The sequence below is a fragment of the Rhipicephalus sanguineus genome, chromosome 10 (genome assembly GCF_013339695.2).
Source record: "Rhipicephalus sanguineus isolate Rsan-2018 chromosome 10, BIME_Rsan_1.4, whole genome shotgun sequence".
Classification (NCBI taxonomy): Eukaryota; Metazoa; Arthropoda; class Arachnida; order Ixodida; family Ixodidae; genus Rhipicephalus; species Rhipicephalus sanguineus.
In genome coordinates, this window is record NC_051185.1 from 107,899,509 (window position 1) to 107,917,418 (window position 17,910).

General features: G+C 50.1%; 11 non-coding genes and 3 pseudogenes across 11 annotated transcripts; all 14 read left to right on the forward strand.

Annotated features, from left to right (window-relative positions):
* Nucleotides 1-950: 950 nt before the first annotated feature.
* Nucleotides 951-1,069, forward strand: LOC119372783 (5S ribosomal RNA; annotated as a pseudogene).
* Nucleotides 1,070-1,232: 163 nt separating this feature from the next.
* On the forward strand, nt 1,233-1,351 carry LOC119372866 (5S ribosomal RNA). Its single transcript, XR_005179754.1, has one exon. It is a non-coding gene; the product is annotated as a 5S ribosomal RNA (ribosomal RNA).
* A 163-nt stretch (nt 1,352-1,514) lies between these two features.
* LOC119372867 (5S ribosomal RNA) lies at nt 1,515-1,633 on the forward strand. The gene has a single exon (XR_005179755.1). It is a non-coding gene; the product is annotated as a 5S ribosomal RNA (ribosomal RNA).
* Nucleotides 1,634-1,796: 163 nt separating this feature from the next.
* On the forward strand, nt 1,797-1,915 carry LOC119372868 (5S ribosomal RNA). The gene has a single exon (XR_005179756.1). It is a non-coding gene; the product is annotated as a 5S ribosomal RNA (ribosomal RNA).
* Nucleotides 1,916-2,078: 163 nt separating this feature from the next.
* On the forward strand, nt 2,079-2,197 carry LOC119372869 (5S ribosomal RNA). The gene has a single exon (XR_005179757.1). It is a non-coding gene; the product is annotated as a 5S ribosomal RNA (ribosomal RNA).
* A 163-nt stretch (nt 2,198-2,360) lies between these two features.
* Nucleotides 2,361-2,479, forward strand: LOC119372870 (5S ribosomal RNA). The gene has a single exon (XR_005179758.1). It is a non-coding gene; the product is annotated as a 5S ribosomal RNA (ribosomal RNA).
* A 163-nt stretch (nt 2,480-2,642) lies between these two features.
* LOC119372871 (5S ribosomal RNA) lies at nt 2,643-2,761 on the forward strand. Its single transcript, XR_005179759.1, has one exon. It is a non-coding gene; the product is annotated as a 5S ribosomal RNA (ribosomal RNA).
* A 163-nt stretch (nt 2,762-2,924) lies between these two features.
* LOC119372872 (5S ribosomal RNA) lies at nt 2,925-3,043 on the forward strand. The gene has a single exon (XR_005179760.1). It is a non-coding gene; the product is annotated as a 5S ribosomal RNA (ribosomal RNA).
* Nucleotides 3,044-3,206: 163 nt separating this feature from the next.
* Nucleotides 3,207-3,325, forward strand: LOC119372873 (5S ribosomal RNA). The gene has a single exon (XR_005179761.1). It is a non-coding gene; the product is annotated as a 5S ribosomal RNA (ribosomal RNA).
* Nucleotides 3,326-3,488: 163 nt separating this feature from the next.
* On the forward strand, nt 3,489-3,607 carry LOC119372874 (5S ribosomal RNA). Its single transcript, XR_005179762.1, has one exon. It is a non-coding gene; the product is annotated as a 5S ribosomal RNA (ribosomal RNA).
* Nucleotides 3,608-8,785: 5,178 nt separating this feature from the next.
* LOC119372784 (5S ribosomal RNA) lies at nt 8,786-8,904 on the forward strand (annotated as a pseudogene).
* Nucleotides 8,905-9,066: 162 nt separating this feature from the next.
* Nucleotides 9,067-9,185, forward strand: LOC119372876 (5S ribosomal RNA). The gene has a single exon (XR_005179764.1). It is a non-coding gene; the product is annotated as a 5S ribosomal RNA (ribosomal RNA).
* Nucleotides 9,186-9,347: 162 nt separating this feature from the next.
* On the forward strand, nt 9,348-9,466 carry LOC119372877 (5S ribosomal RNA). Its single transcript, XR_005179765.1, has one exon. It is a non-coding gene; the product is annotated as a 5S ribosomal RNA (ribosomal RNA).
* Nucleotides 9,467-14,629: 5,163 nt separating this feature from the next.
* On the forward strand, nt 14,630-14,748 carry LOC119372785 (5S ribosomal RNA; annotated as a pseudogene).
* The last annotated feature ends 3,162 nt before the right edge of the window (nt 14,749-17,910 follow it).

Below are 17,910 nucleotides of genomic sequence, written 5' to 3' on the forward strand. Positions count from 1 at the left end.
GTCACCTGTTCCTACGGCAGATTGTAAGCCGGTTTTTGTTTTTCAGAGATATTACCGACCCGTTCCTCCGCACCTTATGTCAATTACGGCTAAGCAGACTGCTCCCCGAGTATGTCGTGTCAACGGAAGACTGTGCTGGAGGAATAGGTGCTTACTTTAAAGAAATAGTGACCAGCGTAAAATTTCTTACGGTACGTTTTTCAGCAGAGTATCTTTCAAATGTGAAGAGAAAAGAGCTTTATTTTGCTTTGTGTGAGATGGTATTTCCAGTGCCTTTGTACAGATCCTTGTACAGTGGAGGCCCAGGTAGAAATGTTTTAAAAAGAGTTAAAAAAATGCAGGTGCAGCCTGGAACAAAAACCTTTTTCTTTAAACTACATTCAGCTACGTTGCCAGTTAAAGCTTTTTTGGAAAAGAAGGGATGCTTTTTACCGTGGGGCACTCATTGTTTAATTTGTAAATGTCCAGAAACAATTGATCATGTTTTTTTACATTGTTGGGAAGGGGTTTATTTTTGGGATGTTTTACAGCGATCTGTCAAAAAAGAATTTCCTCTGGACCCGTATGGAATCCGGTTTTTGAGCGTAGAAAATGAAGACGGCGTTCCTTTCGACGCAATTATGCTCCTGGGCCTCCACTCCTTGTGGCGATCACGTATGGCAGGCTATCACTTTGATAAGGATGCGCGGCCTGCGCGAGCATATTTCAGGGAAAGTATGCATTGGTTTTTGGAAACACATAAGGCGTCACCGGAACCACCCGAGTGGCTCTCAAGAGTAGAGCCGCTCGTGACCTTACGCGACTTTTAATCTGACGATACCAGCATGATGCTGGTTGACTGCAGAGTCACCGCATGTACAGTGTACTTTGGGTGATTTTATAGCAACTAGTGTTAGTCCCCTGCTTTTTGTACCAAAGCCAGGTAATAAAGAAAAAAAAAAAAAAAAAAAAAAATCGGCCATACCATGCTGAATGCGCCGGTTCTCGTCCGATCCCCGAAGCTAAGCAGCATTGGGCTCGGTCAGTACTTGGGAGGGAGACCACCTGGGAACACCGAGTGCTGATGGCACCTTCTTTTTTTTCTGCTTTTTTAGTTATTCTCTACAATGTATACTGCTGTTTTTTTATTTTTATTAGTCGCACTCATTAGTCACACTTCAATAATTACACATTGATGTTATTGACAAGAGCACATTGGTAGTTACAAGTAGAGTCGTAAAGCGGTGTCTCCCGCCATCGGCCATACCATGCTGAATGCGCCGGTTCTCGTCCGATCCCCGAAGCTAAGCAGCATTGGGCTCGGTCAGTACTTGGGAGGGAGACCACCTGGGAACACCGAGTGCTGATGGCACCTTCTTTTTTTTCTGCTTTTTTAGTTATTCTCTACAATGTATACTGCTGTTTTTTTATTTTTATTAGTCGCACTCATTAGTCACACTTCAATAATTACACATTGATGTTATTGACAAGAGCACATTGGTAGTTACAAGTAGAGTCGTAAAGCGGTGTCTCCCGCCATCGGCCATACCATGCTGAATGCGCCGGTTCTCGTCCGATCCCCGAAGCTAAGCAGCATTGGGCTCGGTCAGTACTTGGGAGGGAGACCACCTGGGAACACCGAGTGCTGATGGCACCTTCTTTTTTTTCTGCTTTTTTAGTTATTCTCTACAATGTATACTGCTGTTTTTTTATTTTTATTAGTCGCACTCATTAGTCACACTTCAATAATTACACATTGATGTTATTGACAAGAGCACATTGGTAGTTACAAGTAGAGTCGTAAAGCGGTGTCTCCCGCCATCGGCCATACCATGCTGAATGCGCCGGTTCTCGTCCGATCCCCGAAGCTAAGCAGCATTGGGCTCGGTCAGTACTTGGGAGGGAGACCACCTGGGAACACCGAGTGCTGATGGCACCTTCTTTTTTTTCTGCTTTTTTAGTTATTCTCTACAATGTATACTGCTGTTTTTTTATTTTTATTAGTCGCACTCATTAGTCACACTTCAATAATTACACATTGATGTTATTGACAAGAGCACATTGGTAGTTACAAGTAGAGTCGTAAAGCGGTGTCTCCCGCCATCGGCCATACCATGCTGAATGCGCCGGTTCTCGTCCGATCCCCGAAGCTAAGCAGCATTGGGCTCGGTCAGTACTTGGGAGGGAGACCACCTGGGAACACCGAGTGCTGATGGCACCTTCTTTTTTTTCTGCTTTTTTAGTTATTCTCTACAATGTATACTGCTGTTTTTTTATTTTTATTAGTCGCACTCATTAGTCACACTTCAATAATTACACATTGATGTTATTGACAAGAGCACATTGGTAGTTACAAGTAGAGTCGTAAAGCGGTGTCTCCCGCCATCGGCCATACCATGCTGAATGCGCCGGTTCTCGTCCGATCCCCGAAGCTAAGCAGCATTGGGCTCGGTCAGTACTTGGGAGGGAGACCACCTGGGAACACCGAGTGCTGATGGCACCTTCTTTTTTTTCTGCTTTTTTAGTTATTCTCTACAATGTATACTGCTGTTTTTTTATTTTTATTAGTCGCACTCATTAGTCACACTTCAATAATTACACATTGATGTTATTGACAAGAGCACATTGGTAGTTACAAGTAGAGTCGTAAAGCGGTGTCTCCCGCCATCGGCCATACCATGCTGAATGCGCCGGTTCTCGTCCGATCCCCGAAGCTAAGCAGCATTGGGCTCGGTCAGTACTTGGGAGGGAGACCACCTGGGAACACCGAGTGCTGATGGCACCTTCTTTTTTTTCTGCTTTTTTAGTTATTCTCTACAATGTATACTGCTGTTTTTTTATTTTTATTAGTCGCACTCATTAGTCACACTTCAATAATTACACATTGATGTTATTGACAAGAGCACATTGGTAGTTACAAGTAGAGTCGTAAAGCGGTGTCTCCCGCCATCGGCCATACCATGCTGAATGCGCCGGTTCTCGTCCGATCCCCGAAGCTAAGCAGCATTGGGCTCGGTCAGTACTTGGGAGGGAGACCACCTGGGAACACCGAGTGCTGATGGCACCTTCTTTTTTTTCTGCTTTTTTAGTTATTCTCTACAATGTATACTGCTGTTTTTTTATTTTTATTAGTCGCACTCATTAGTCACACTTCAATAATTACACATTGATGTTATTGACAAGAGCACATTGGTAGTTACAAGTAGAGTCGTAAAGCGGTGTCTCCCGCCATCGGCCATACCATGCTGAATGCGCCGGTTCTCGTCCGATCCCCGAAGCTAAGCAGCATTGGGCTCGGTCAGTACTTGGGAGGGAGACCACCTGGGAACACCGAGTGCTGATGGCACCTTCTTTTTTTTCTGCTTTTTTAGTTATTCTCTACAATGTATACTGCTGTTTTTTTATTTTTATTAGTCGCACTCATTAGTCACACTTCAATAATTACACATTGATGTTATTGACAAGAGCACATTGGTAGTTACAAGTAGAGTCGTAAAGCGGTGTCTCCCGCCATCGGCCATACCATGCTGAATGCGCCGGTTCTCGTCCGATCCCCGAAGCTAAGCAGCATTGGGCTCGGTCAGTACTTGGGAGGGAGACCACCTGGGAACACCGAGTGCTGATGGCACCTTCTTTTTTTCTGCTTTTTTAGTTCTCTACAATGTATACTGCTGTTTTTTTTATTTTATTAGTCGCACTCATTAGTCACACTTCAATAATTACACATTGATGTTATTGACAAGAGCACATTGGTAGTTACAAGTAGAGTCGTAAAGCGGTGTCTCCCGCCATCGGCCATACCATGCTCGCCATCGGCCATACTGCACTTCCGGCCGCGCTAGCGAGCGGACGAGAATGAACGGCTCCGATGGAGCGGCGATAGCGGCCCGTGCCGGCCGCGGTAACAGGATCACCGTCGACGATGATAAGGACTACGAAATCGTGCTGCCTACTTTGCCTACCGTCGTATCGTACAGAACACGTTGTTCTTGACGGAACGTGCGTGAGAGGCCCTACAGGGTGGAAGACTTCCGAGACGCCCTTGTCACTGCTGGTGTGCTCTCCGACGTGCTGGCGCTGGGGGCGTACCAGATTAACCATGTCTGGGCGGTCACCCTGAACACCGGAGAAGCCACAAAGAAACTCGCCGCCATGAAGGAGTTGAAGGTGAAAGGGCGTCGGTGTGTCATTTTCGACCCCGAAGACCAGCAGGTCAAACTTCGTCTGCATTGGCTGCTCTACGGCGTGCTGGACGAAGACATTCGGACAGCTTTCGCGGCGTTCGGGAACGTAACCGAAGTGACCCGAGAGCGTTGGCGTGTCCAAGGCATGCGTGAAAAGGGCTCAACCACGAGGAGCGTGCTACTCAAGCTGAAGCCTGGTCTCAAGGTGGACGACCTGCCCCACCAGGTTCGTGTCGCCGGCGAGTTGGCCCTCGTGGTGGTTCCCGGGCGAGCAATGCAGTGCCTGCGCTGCCATGGAACGGGACACGTACGCCGTGACTGCAGGGTGCCCCGGTGCTCGAAGTGCCGGCGCTATGGACACGCGGACGCGGACTGCGTCCGTACGTACGCGTCGGCGACCGGGCAGCCAAAGGCGGACGAGAACGAGGAACTGATGGACGTTGCCGAGGCTGAAGAGGCAGCGAGGGGCACGGAAGACGCGAGAAAGCAGACGGGCACGCTGGACACGACGGCGCCTTCCGGCGGTGATCCCCCGAAGTCGGACTGCCCTGGGGGCCAGCAACGTGGAGCTGACTCGTCTGGGCCAACGGGCAACGAGCCGTCATCACAGGTCCTGCCAGCAGCGTCCGCAGGAGGCGACACCGGCAAAGGTGTCGTTCCAGCAACGGAAGGGCGGCGGTGAATCGGCTGTGGTAAAGGAGACGACGGGGAAAGCGACCGACAGTCAACGAGCTGCAAAGGTCGGCGACATTGTACGTCCAAGAGCCACAGCCGAAAAGAGTGGCGTCCATACGCCTACCAATGCCGCCGCGGCGTCGAAACGCCCCCACCCCCAGAGTCAGCAACGACGGTACCCAGCCGACGACACCTGGCGTCGAGGAACCTCCTGCAAAGACAGCGCAAGTACGGCGGTCGTCCCTGCGGCCGCGCCCGAACGTGACTTTCGAGCAAGCGTGGCGGCAACGCCGAACCCGTTGGACAAGCTCCAGCGGTTGCGCCGGACGGCACTGCCGGCGATGGCACCGTCTAGCCTCGTGCTAGACGTGAGAGGTAAGCACAGTGCTGCTGGTCTCCTTTCCGTTCGTTAAAATGGCACCTGCGCGTTCGTTAAAAGTGGCCACCCTTAACGTCAGAGGACTGGCAGGCAAAAGGAAGCAAAGCCAGCTATATCGGCTTTTAACGGAACGCGACATAGACGTCCTAGCGGTGCAGGAAACTAAAGTGGATGGCGAAGAGGAGACCGGCAGCATGGTGCAGCGTTTCACGTCTCGCTTTTTTGCTGTAGTTAGCCACGCAGTGGGCACATCGGCCGGCTGCATCCTATTTGTTAAGAAGTTGCCGGGGCTGCAGGTGAACGCCCATTTTACGTGTGAGGCTGGCCGATCTGCTGTGCTCGACTTTTCTCTGAACAACTCCGAGTGGCGTGTAGTGTGCGTGTACGCGCCCAACAAGGTCGAAGAAAGGGCCGTGTATTTTCATAGCCTTGAACAACGGCTCAGTGCAGGAAAGCAGTTAATAGTGTTGGGCGATTTTAACTGTGTCCTTAGTGCGCACGACAAAACGAGCACTCGGAGTTTCAGAGACAAGAGCACCGACATTTTGACGCGTATTGTCGAAAGCTGGGACCTTGAGGACGTAGCTGAATGTATTCACGGTACGAGTGCAGTAAAGTTCACGCGTTTCGAAGGCCCTAGCCATGCAAGACTCGACCGCGTCTACGTAGCTGTAGACATCCTTCCGCAATGTACCAGCTACGATGTAGTCCCGGTGTCGTTTTCGGACCACTGCCTAGTACAGTGCTCTATCGGAATCACCAAGCGAACCACCTCTTTCGCGTGGGAAACATGGAAATTAAATAGTAAACATTGCAGGACGAGGAGTTTAATTTAACAGTAAATGATCGTATCTCCAAATTAGACCCTAGTGAAAACCTTCGTATTTGGCAGCAGTGGGAATTATGTAAAGAATCTTTGAAATTGAAAGCAATTGAAAGGGCTACGTGTATTCGGCACGAAGAGAAAAGGAAGGAGAAGGAATTAAAAATGCTGCTTCATAAGCTACTCGAGCAGGAATGCCGAGCGCCCGGAAAATGGTTAGAAGACATCAGAAAAGTAAAACAAAAGATTGAGCAACTGGACGAAGAACGTTATCGCGGTGCGTTGGTGAGGGCAAGAGCAGAGGACACAGCCGCGGGTGAAATGCCATCGAAGCGCGCGCTGTGTTTGGAAAAAGCACGTGCCGAAAGAAACCACATCTACGAGATAGAATGGGGCGGATCGGTAACAACCGATACAGAGGGCATTAAAAAGGCTTTCACTGAGCATTATCGGGCATTATTCGCCGCGCAGGACATTGACTTCGAAAAATTTAAGAACGAGTATCTGCCTGTTTTGCCCCGCGTTGACGATGAAAGAAAGGAGAGTTTGGAAAGGCTAATAACTCCGGCCGAAGTTGAAATAGCAATTGAAAAGTTAAATCCTGGCAAATCACCCGGCCCCGACGGATTCACCGCCGCTTTTTATAAACAGTTTAAGCATGAAGTAAGCCCTATCCTCACAGCCATATTTAATGAAGCTTACAAATTTAATACATTACCACCGTCATACCGGTCTTCCCACACGGTACTTATACCCAAAACCGAAGATCCAGATAAGCTAAAATTTGTTTCAGGGTATAGACCAATAGCCCTTACTAATGTAGAATACAAAATCTATATGAAGGTTCTGGCTAGAAGACTACAGACTGTGATTAAAGACATCGTTGGGCCTCATCAAACGTGCGGTATCAAAGGGCGATCGATTGTGACCAATATTCACATAGCGCGCAGCATACTTGAATGCTGTGATTACTCAGATGAGCGAGCTGCCATCTTACAGATTGATTTTCAAAAGGCGTTCGATTGTGTTGACCATAGAATTTTGTTTGCTCTGTTAAATTATGTTAACCTTGGTTCTGTTATTTGCGAGGGAGTGGCCCTGGCGTACCGAAACTGCACTACGAAGTTGATCGTGAATAAGAGTCTGGGGGCCCCCATTAGTGTGCAGCGTTCGGTTCGTCAGGGTTGCCCCCTCAGCCCTTTGTTATTTTGCATGTATATTGAAACTTTGTGCCTCAAAATTGTCAATGAACGTAGAATCAATGGTTTTGAGTTACAGGCAGCACAAGTTAAGCTGCTTGCATATGCGGACGATGTGGCTATTTTTTCAAGGGACAAACGTAGTATCGAACAGGCTGTCGAAACCGTGCGCGATTTCAGCCAAGCTACAGGGAGCGGAGTTAACTGGTCGAAGTCCCTAGGGCTCTGGCACGGATCGTGGCCAACCAAACCTGACCACTTCGCTAACGTGCCTTGGGTGACGACCCCGGGCAGGTATTTGGGCGTCCCGCTCGATGGTTATCGCGACAGCGATCATTATTGGAAGGGTCAGGCGAAAGATATACGAGAAAGGGCCGATAAGTGGAAAGGAGCCGCCTTATCGATCTTTGCCAGAGCCACTGTTTGTAACTTGTTTTTTATCAGCAAGTTGTGGTACGTGATGCAGGTGCTGCATTGCTCCCGGACTAATGTGCAGAAGTTTCACAGAATATTTGCCATATTTGTCTGGGCTTCTGAGTGGGAGCGATGCAGCCGTACCAACTTGTTTCGACGGGTCAAAGATGGGGGGCTGGGACTTGGTCACCTCTTTTTGCGGCAGCTTGTTAGCCGTTTTTTGTTTTTTAGAGACGTTACTGATCCCTTCCTGCGCACACTGAGTCAAATGCGACTCGGTAGATGTCTCCCTGAGTATGTTGTTACTACCGAAGATTGTGTGGGAGGGATTGGCGGTTTCTATAAAGAAATAGTGTCTAGTGTCAGGTTTCTTTCTGTAAGATTTTCAAGAGAGTTCCTTTGGAATGTAAAAAGAAAAGAACTTTATTTTGCCTTGTGCGACATTGTCTTCCCAGTGCCGTTGTACAGGTCCTTGTACAGTGGAGGCCCAGGTAGCAATGTTTTAAAGAGAGTTAAAAAAATGCAGGTGCCGCCGGGAACAAAGACTTTTTTCTTTAAACTTCATACAGGAACGTTGCCTGTTAAAGCCTTTTTGGAGACAAGGGGTTGCTTTTTGCCATGGGGTAGTCATTGTTTGATTTGCAAATTGCCAGAAACGATAGACCATGTTTTTTTACATTGTTGGGAGGGGGTTTATTTTTGGGACGTACTACAGAGAACAGTCAAAAAAGAATTCCCACTGCACCCGTATGGCATTCGGTTCTTGTGCGTAAAGAATGAAGACGGCGTTCCGTTTGACGCAGTTATGCTCCTGGGCCTCCACTCTTTGTGGAGATCGCGAATGGCTGGGTACCACTTTGACAAAGATGCGCGGCCTGCATCGAGCGTACTTTAGAGAGAGCATTCATTGGTTATTAGAATTATATAAAGTGGAACCGGAACCACCCGAGTGGCTCTCAAGACTACAGCCGCTGGTGACATTGCCCGAATTTTAACTAGACGATACCAGCTCCATGCTGGTTGACTACACAGTCACCACGTGTACTTTGTACATCGGGTGGTCTTAATTTTAGTGTTGTTGGTTTCATGTGTTTGTACCAAAGCCAGGTAATAAAGAAAAAAAAAAAAAAAAAAAATCGGCCATACCATGCTGAATGCGCCGGTTCTCGTCCGATCCCCGAAGCTAAGCAGCATTGGGCTCGGTCAGTACTTGGGAGGGAGACCACCTGGGAACACCGAGTGCTGATGGCACCTTCTTTTTTTTCTGCTTTTTTAGTTATTCTCTACAATGTATACTGCTGTTTTTTATTTTTATTAGTCGCACTCATTAGTCACACTTCAATAATTACACATTGATGTTATTGACAAGAGCACATTGGTAGTTACAAGTAGAGTCGTAAAGCGGTGTCTCCCGCCATCGGCCATACCATGCTGAATGCGCCGGTTCTCGTCCGATCCCCGAAGCTAAGCAGCATTGGGCTCGGTCAGTACTTGGGAGGGAGACCACCTGGGAACACCGAGTGCTGATGGCACCTTCTTTTTTTTCTGCTTTTTTAGTTATTCTCTACAATGTATACTGCTGTTTTTTTATTTTATTAGTCGCACTCATTAGTCACACTTCAATAATTACACATTGATGTTATTGACAAGAGCACATTGGTAGTTACAAGTAGAGTCGTAAAGCGGTGTCTCCCGCCATCGGCCATACCATGCTGAATGCGCCGGTTCTCGTCCGATCCCCGAAGCTAAGCAGCATTGGGCTCGGTCAGTACTTGGGAGGGAGACCACCTGGGAACACCGAGTGCTGATGGCACCTTCTTTTTTTTCTGCTTTTTTAGTTATTCTCTACAATGTATACTGCTGTTTTTTTATTTTTATTAGTCGCACTCATTAGTCACACTTCAATAATTACACATTGATGTTATTGACAAGAGCACATTGGTAGTTACAAGTAGAGTCGTAAAGCGGTGTCTCCCGCCATCGGCCATACCATGCATTCTACTTCCGGCCGCGCTAGCGAGCGGACGAAGAATGAACGGCTCCGATGGAGCGGCGATAGCGGCCCGTGCCGGCCGCGGCAACAGGATCACCGTCGACGACGATAAGGATTACGAGATTGTACTGCCTACGTTGCCCACCGGTCGTGTTGTTAACAACACCTTGTTCTTGCACGGAGACGTGCGTGAGAGGCCCTACAGGGTCGAAGACTTCCGAGACGCCCTTGTCACTGCTGGTGTGCTCTCCGACGTGCTGGCGCTGGGGGCGTACCAGATTAACCATGTCTGGGCGGTCACCCTGAACACCGGAGAAGCCACAAAGAAACTCGCCGCCATGAAGGAGTTGAAGGTGAAAGGGCGTCGGTGTGTCATTTTCGACCCCGAAGACCAGCAGGTCAAACTTCGTCCTGCATTGGCTGCTCTACGGCGTGCTGGACGAAGACATTCGGACAGCTTTCGCGGCGTTCGGGAACGTAACCGAAGTGACCCGAGAGCGTTGGCGTGTCCAAGGCATGCGTGAAAAGGGCTCAACCACGAGGAGCGTGCTACTCAAGCTGAAGCCTGGTCTCAAGGTGGACGACCTGCCCCACCAGGTTCGTGTCGCCGGCGAGTTGGCCCTCGTGGTGGTTCCCGGGCGAGCAATGCAGTGCCTGCGCTGCCATGGAACGGGGCACGTACGCCGTGACTGCAGGGTGCCCCGGTGTTCAAAGTGCCGGCGCTACGGACACGCGGACGCGGACTGCGTCCGTACGTACGCGTCGGCTACCGGGCTGCCAAAGGCGGATGACAACGAGGCGCTGATGGACGTCGCCGAGGCGGAAGAGGCGGCGAGGGGCACGGAAGACGCGAGAAGGCAGACGGGACCACTAGACACGTCGGCGCCTACCGGCAGTGACGCCCCGAAAGGGGCTGTGCCCGTCGGCCTGGAAGCCGTAAATGACTCGTCAGGGTCACCGGCGAACGATCCGCTAACACAGGTCCTGCCTGCAGCGTCGTCAGGAGGAGGTACCGGGACAGGCTGCCATCCCAGCGCTGCAAAGGGCGGCGGTCGACTCGGCTGCGTCAACCGAGACGACTGGGACTAACGACGAACAGTGAACCAGCTGCCAAGGTCGGCGACGTTAAGACCTCCAAGGAGGCACTGTCGGAGAAGAGTGGCACACCCACGCCCACCAATGCTGCCGCGGCGTCGAAGCGCCCCCACCCACAGTCCAGCAACGACGGCAGCCAACCGGCTGCCCCTGGCGTCGAGGAGCCCCCTGCCAAGGCAGCCCAAGTACGGCGGTCGTCCCTGCGGCCGCGCCCGAACGTGACTTTCGAGAAGCGCGGCGGTAACGCCGACCCCGTTGGACAAGCTCCAGCGGTTGCGCCGGATGGCACTGCCGGCGATGGCATCGTCTAGCCTCGTGCTAGACGTGAGAGGTGAGCACAGTGCTGCTGGTCTCCTTTCAGTTCGGTAAAATGGCACCCGCGTGTTCGTTAAAAGTGGCCACCCTTAACGTTAGAGGACTGGCAGCCAAAAGGAAACAAGCCAGCTGTATCGCTTTAACGGAACGCGACATAGACGTCCTACGTGCAGGAAACTAAATCGATGGCGAGAGGGACCGGCAGCATGGTGCAGCGTTTCACGTCTCGCTTTTTTGCTGTAGTTAGCCATGCAGTGGGCACATCGGCAGGCTGCATCCTATTTTTTAAGAAGTTGCCGGGGCTGCAGGTGAACGCCCATTTACATGTGAGGCTGGCCGATCTGCTGTGCTCGACTTTTCTCTGAACAACTCCGAGTGCGTGTAGTGTGCGTGTACGCGCCCAACAAGGTCGACGAAAGGGCCGTGTATTTTTCATAGCTTGAACAACGGCTCAGTGCAGGAAAGCAGTTAATAGTGTTGGGCGATTTTACTGTGTCCTTAGTGCGCACGACAAAACGAGCACTCGGAGTTTCAGAGACAAGAGCACCGACATTTTGACGCGTATTGTCGAAAGCTGGGACCTTGAGGACGTAGCTGAATGTATTCAAGGTACGAGTGCAGTAAAGTTCACGCGTTTCGAAGGCCCTAGCCATGCAAGACTTGACCGCGTCTACGTATCGGTAGACATCCTTCCGCAATGTACCAGCTACGATGTTATCCCGGTGTCGTTTTCGGACCACTGCCTAGTTCAGTGCTCTATCGGAATCACCAAGCGAATCACCTCTTTCTCGTGGGAAACATGGAAATTAAACAGTAAATTATTGCAGGACGAGGAGTTTAATTTAACTGTAAATGAATGCATCTCCAAATTAGACCCTAGTGAAAACCTTCGTATTTGGCAGCAGTGGGAATTATGTAAGGAATCTTTAAAATTGAAAGCAATTGAAAGGGCTACGTGTATTCGGCACGAAGAGAAAAGGAAAGAGAAGGAATTAAAACTGCTGCTTAATAAGCTACTCGAGCAGGAATGCCGAGCCCCCGGAAAATGGTCAGAAGACATCAGAAAAGTAAAACAAAAGATTGAGCAACTGGATGAAGAACGTTATCGCGGTGCGTTGGTGAGGGCAAGGGCAGAGGACACAGCCGCGGGTGAAATGCCATCGAAGCGCGCGCTGTGTTTGGAAAAAGCACGTGCCGAAAGAAACCACATCCACGAGATAGAATGGGGCGGGTCGGTAACAACCGATACAGAGGAGATTAAAATGGCTTTCACTGAACATTATCGGGCATTGTTCGCCGCGCACGACGTAGACCTGGAAAAATTTAAGAACGAGTATCTGCCTGTTTTGCCCCGCGTTGACGATGAAAGAAAGGAGAGTTTGCAAAGGCCAATAACCTCAGCCGAAGTCGAAGTAGCAATAGACAAGTTAAATTCTGGAAAATCACCCGGTCCTGACGGATTCACCGCCGCTTTTTATAAACAGTTTAAACACGAAGTAAGCCCTATCCTCACAGTCATATTTAATGAAGCTTACAAACTTAATACACTACCACCGTCATACCGGTCTTCCCACACAGTACTTATACCCAAAACCGAAGATCCAGATAAGCTAAAATTTGTTTCAGGGTATAGACCAATAGCCCTCACTAACGTAGAATACAAAATCTATATGAAGGTTTTGGCTCGCAGACTACAGACGTGATTAAGGACATCGTTGGGCCTCATCAACTGTGGTATCAAAGGACGATCGATTGTGACCAATATTCACATAGCGCGCAGCATACTTGAATGCTGTGATTATTCAGATGAGCGAGTCGCCATCTTACAGATTGATTTTCAAAAGGCGTTCGACTGCGTTGACCATAGAATTTTGTTTGCTCTGTTAAATTATGTTAACCTTGGTTCTGTTATTTGCGAGGGAGTGGCCCTGGCGTACCGAAACTGCACTACGAAATTGATCGTGAATAAGAGTCTGGGGGCCCCATTAGTGTGCAGCGTTCGGTTCGTCAGGGTTGCCCCCTCAGCCCTTTGTTATTTTGTGTATATTGAAACTTTGTGCCTCAAAATTGTCAATGAACGTAGAATCAATGGTTTTGAGTTACAGGCAGCACAAGTTAAGCTGCTTGCATATGCGGACGATGTGGCTATTTTTTCAAGGGACAAACGTAGTATCGAACAGGCTGTCGAAACCGTGCGCGATTTCAGCCAATCTACAGGGAGCGGAGTTAATTGGTCGAAGTCCCTGGGGCTCTGGCACGGATCGTGGCCAACCAAACCTGACCACTTCGCTAACGTGCCTTGGGTGACGACCCCGGGCAGGTATTTGGGCGTCCCGCTCGATGGTTATCGCGACAGCGATCATTATTGGAAAGCTCAGGCGAAAGACATACGGGAGAAAGCCGACAAGTGGAAAGGTGCCGCCTTATCGATCTTTGCCAGAGCCACAGTTTGTAACTTGTTTTTTATCAGCAAGTTGTGGTACGTAATGCAGGTGCTGCATTGCTCCCGGACTAATGTGCAGAAGTTTCACAGAATATTTGCCATATTTGTCTGGGCTTCTGAGTGGGAGCGATGCAGCCGTACCAACTTGTTTCGACGGGTCAAAGATGGGGGACTGGGACTTGGTCACCTCTTTTTGCGGCAGCTTGTTAACCGTTTTTTGTTTTTTAGAGACGTCACTGATCCCTTCCTGCGCACACTGTGTCAATTGCGACTTGGTAGATGTCTCCCAGAGTATGTAGTGACCACCGAGGATTTTGTGGGAGGGATTGGGGCTTTCTTTAAAGAAATTGTTTTTAGTATCAGGTTTCTCACTGTAAGATTTTCAAGGGAGTACCTTTGGAGTGTAAACGAAAAGAACTTTATTTTGCCTTATGCGACATCGTCCTTCCAGTGCCGTTGTACAGGTCCTTGTACAGTGGAGGCCCAGGCAGCAATGTTTTAAAGAGAGTAAAAAAAATGAGGGTGCAGCCGGGAACAAAGACCTTTTTCTTTAAACTGCATACTGGAACGTTGCCTGTTAAATCTTTTTTGGAGAAAAGGGGTTGTTTTTTGCCATGGGGTACTCATTGTTTAATTTGCAAATTGCCGGAAACCATAGATCATGTTTTTTTGCACTGTTGGGAGGGGGTTTATTTTTGGGACGTTTTGCAGAGATCAGTCAAGAAAGAGTTCCCGCTGCACCCGTATGGCATTCGGTTTTTGTGCGTAAACAATGAAGATGGGGTTCCTTTCGATGCAATTATGCTCCTGGGCCTCCACTCCTTGTGGAGATCGCGAATGGCAGGCCACCATTTCGACAAAGATGCGCGGCCTGCACGAGCGTACTTCAGGGAGAGTATTGATTGGTTTATAGAATTATATAAAGCGGAACCGGAACCACCCGAATGGCTGTCAAGACTACAGCCACTGGTGACATTGCCCGAATTTTAACTTGACGATACCAGCACCATGCTGGTTGATTACACAGTCACCATATGTACCTTGTACATCGGGTGGCTTTTACACCAGTGTTGTGTGTATTATGTGCTGTGTACCAAAGCCAGGTAATAAAGAAAAAAAAAAAAAAAAAAAAAATCGGCCATACCATGCTGAATGCGCCGGTTCTCGTCCGATCCCCGAAGCTAAGCAGCATTGGGCTCGGTCAGTACTTGGGAGGGAGACCACCTGGGAACACCGAGTGCTGATGGCACCTTCTTTTTTTTCTGCTTTTTTAGTTATTCTCTACAATGTATACTGCTGTTTTTTTATTTTTATTAGTCGCACTCATTAGTCACACTTCAATAATTACACATTGATGTTATTGACAAGAGCACATTGGTAGTTACAAGTAGAGTCGTAAAGCGGTGTCTCCCGCCATCGGCCATACCATGCATTCTACTTCCGGGCGCGCCAGCGAACGGACGCAGAATGAACGGCTCCGATGGAGCGGCGATAGCGGCCCAAGCCAGCCGCGGAAACAGGATCACCGTCGACGATGATAAGGAATACGAAATTGTGCTGCCCACTCTGCCTACCGGTCGTGTTGTTCACAACACGTTGTTTTTGCACGGTGACGTGCGTGAGAGGCCCTACAGGGTCGAAGACTTCCGAGACGCCCTGGTCACCGCTGGTGTGCTCCCCGACGTGGTGGCGTTGGGGGCGTACCAGATTAACCATGTCTGGGCGGTGACCCTCAACACCGGAGAAGCTACAAAGAAACTGGCCGCGTTGAAGGAGCTCAAGGTGAAAGGGCGCCGGTGCGTCATTTTCGACCCTGAAGACCAACAGGGTGAAACTTCGCCTGCACTGGCTGCTCTACGGTGTGCAGGACGAAGACGTACGGACAGCTTTCGCGGCGTTCGGAAACGTCACCGAGGTGACGCGTGAGCGTTGGCGCGTCCAGGGCATGCGGGAAAAGGGCTCAACCACCAGGAGCGTGCTCCTCAAGTTGAAGCCTGGACTGAAGGTGGACGACCTGCCCCACCAGGTTAGAGTCGCCGGCGAATTGGCCCTCGTGGTGGTGCCCGGGAGGGCAATGCAATGCCTGCGTTGCCACGGCACGGGTCATGTTCGCCGAGACTGCAAGGTGCCCCGCTGTTCGAAGTGCAGGCGCTATGGACATGCAGACGCGGACTGCGTCCGCACCTACGCGTCGGCGACCGGACTGCCAAGGGCTGACGAGCACAACGAGCTCATGGACGTCGCCGAGGCCGAGGAGGCAGCGAGGGGGACTGACGAGGCGAGAAAGCAGGCGGGTCAACCGGACACATCGGCGCCTTCCAGCGGTGAAGCCTCGAAAGGGGCTGGCCCGGCTGAACAAGAAGCGTCAGGTGACTCGTCTGGCTCAAAAGGCACCCCGCCGATAACACAGGTCCTGCCAGCGTCCTTAGGAGCTGACACCCGCCAGGTTCCTGAACCGACGCGCCAACGAGCGGCGGGTAATGCGGCTGGGTCGAGCGACACGACGGGCAAAGCGACGGAGAGCTCGCCAGGAACCAAGGGCGGCGAGCAGAAAAGCCCGAGCGAGCCGCAGGCGGAGAAGCCTGGCGGCCAGACGTCTATCAACGCCGCCGTGGCGTCGAAGCGCCCGCACCCGCAGACCAGCGACGACGGGACTCAAGCGACGACGCCGGGTGTCGAGGAACCCCCAGCAAAGACTGCCCAAGTACGGCGGTCATCCCTTCGTCCGCGCCCCAACGTTCCGTCCGACAGGCGAGGAGGCAACGCCGAGCCAGTCGGGCAAGTTCAAGTGCCGGCGCCGGACGGCACCGCCGGCGATGGCGTCGTCTAGCCCCGCGCTAGACGTGAGAGGTAAGCACAGTGCTGCTGGTCTCTCTTCTTTTCGTTAAAATGGCTCCTGCATGCCCGTTAAAAGTTGCAACCCTAAACGTTAGAGGACTGGCGGGAAAAAGAAAGCAGGGCCAGCTTTATCGACTTTTAACGGAACGCGACATAGATGTGCTGGCGGTGCAGGAAACGAAAGTTGATGGTGAAGAAGAGACCGGCAGCATGGTGCGACGTTTCACGTCTAGGTTTTTTGTTGTGGTCAGCCACGCACTGGGCACATCGGCCGGCTGCGTACTTTTTGTGAAGAAGTTGCCGGAGCTCCAAGTGAATGGTCATTTTTCGTGTGCGACGGGCCGGTGTGTGGTTCTTGACTTTTCTTTGAATAATGTCGAGTGGCGTATTGTGTGTGTGTACGCGCCCAACAAGGTGGAAGAAAGGGCCCTGTTTTTTCACGGCCTAGAACAACGACTCTGTGCAGAAAAGCAGACGATACTGTTGGGCGACTTTAACTGCGTTCTCAGTGCACACGACAAGACGAGCACTCGCGGCTTTAGAGAAAAGAGCACAGATGTCTTGACGCGCATTCTCGAGAACTGGGATCTTGAGGATGTTGCAGAATGTCTTCAGTATGCGAGTGCGATTAAGTACACGCGTTTTGAAGGGCCTAGTTATGCGAGACTTGACCGCATTTATGTATCCGTTGACATCCTGCCGGCATGTACTAGTTATGCTGTAGTCGCGGTGTCCTTTTCTGACCACTGCTTAGTGGAATGCTCTATCGGAAATAAGAAGCGAACCAATTCTTTCTCGTGGGAAACATGGAAATTAAATAGGAAGCTGCTGGAGGATGAAGAATTTAATTCAAGTGTAATTGAGGAAATTGGCAAATTAGAACCAAGCAAAAGTCTGCACATTTGGCAACACTGGGAGCTGTGTAAAGAAACTATAAAATTAAAAGCAATTGACAGGGCAACGCGCATTCGGCATGATCAGAGAAAGAAAGAGACGGAAATGAAAGAGCTTCTTGATAGGCTACTAAAGCATGAATGCCGAGCCCCCGGAAAATGGTCAGAAGACATCAGAAAAGTAAAACAAAAGATTGAGCAACTGGACGAAGAACGTTATCGCGGTGCGTTGGTGAGGGCAAGGGCAGAGGACACAGCCGCGGGTGAAACGCCATCGAAGCGAGCGCTGTGCTTGGAAAAAGCACGCGCGGAAAGAAACCACATACATGAGATAGAATGGGGCGGGTCGGTAACAGGCGATACAGAGGACATTAAAATGGCTTTCACTGAGCATTATCGGGCATTATTCGCCGCGCACGACGTAGACCTGGAAAAATTTAAAAACGAGTATTTGCCTGTTTTGCCTCGCGTGGACGATGAAAGAAAGGAGAATTTGCAAAGGCCAATAACCTCAACCGAAATTGAACTAGCAATAGACAAGTTAAATCCTGGAAAATCACCCGGACCTGACGGATTCACCGCCGCTTTTTATAAACAGTTTAAACACGAAATAAGCCCTATACTCACAGTCATCTTTAATGAAGCGTACAAATTAAACACATTGCCACCGTCATACCGGT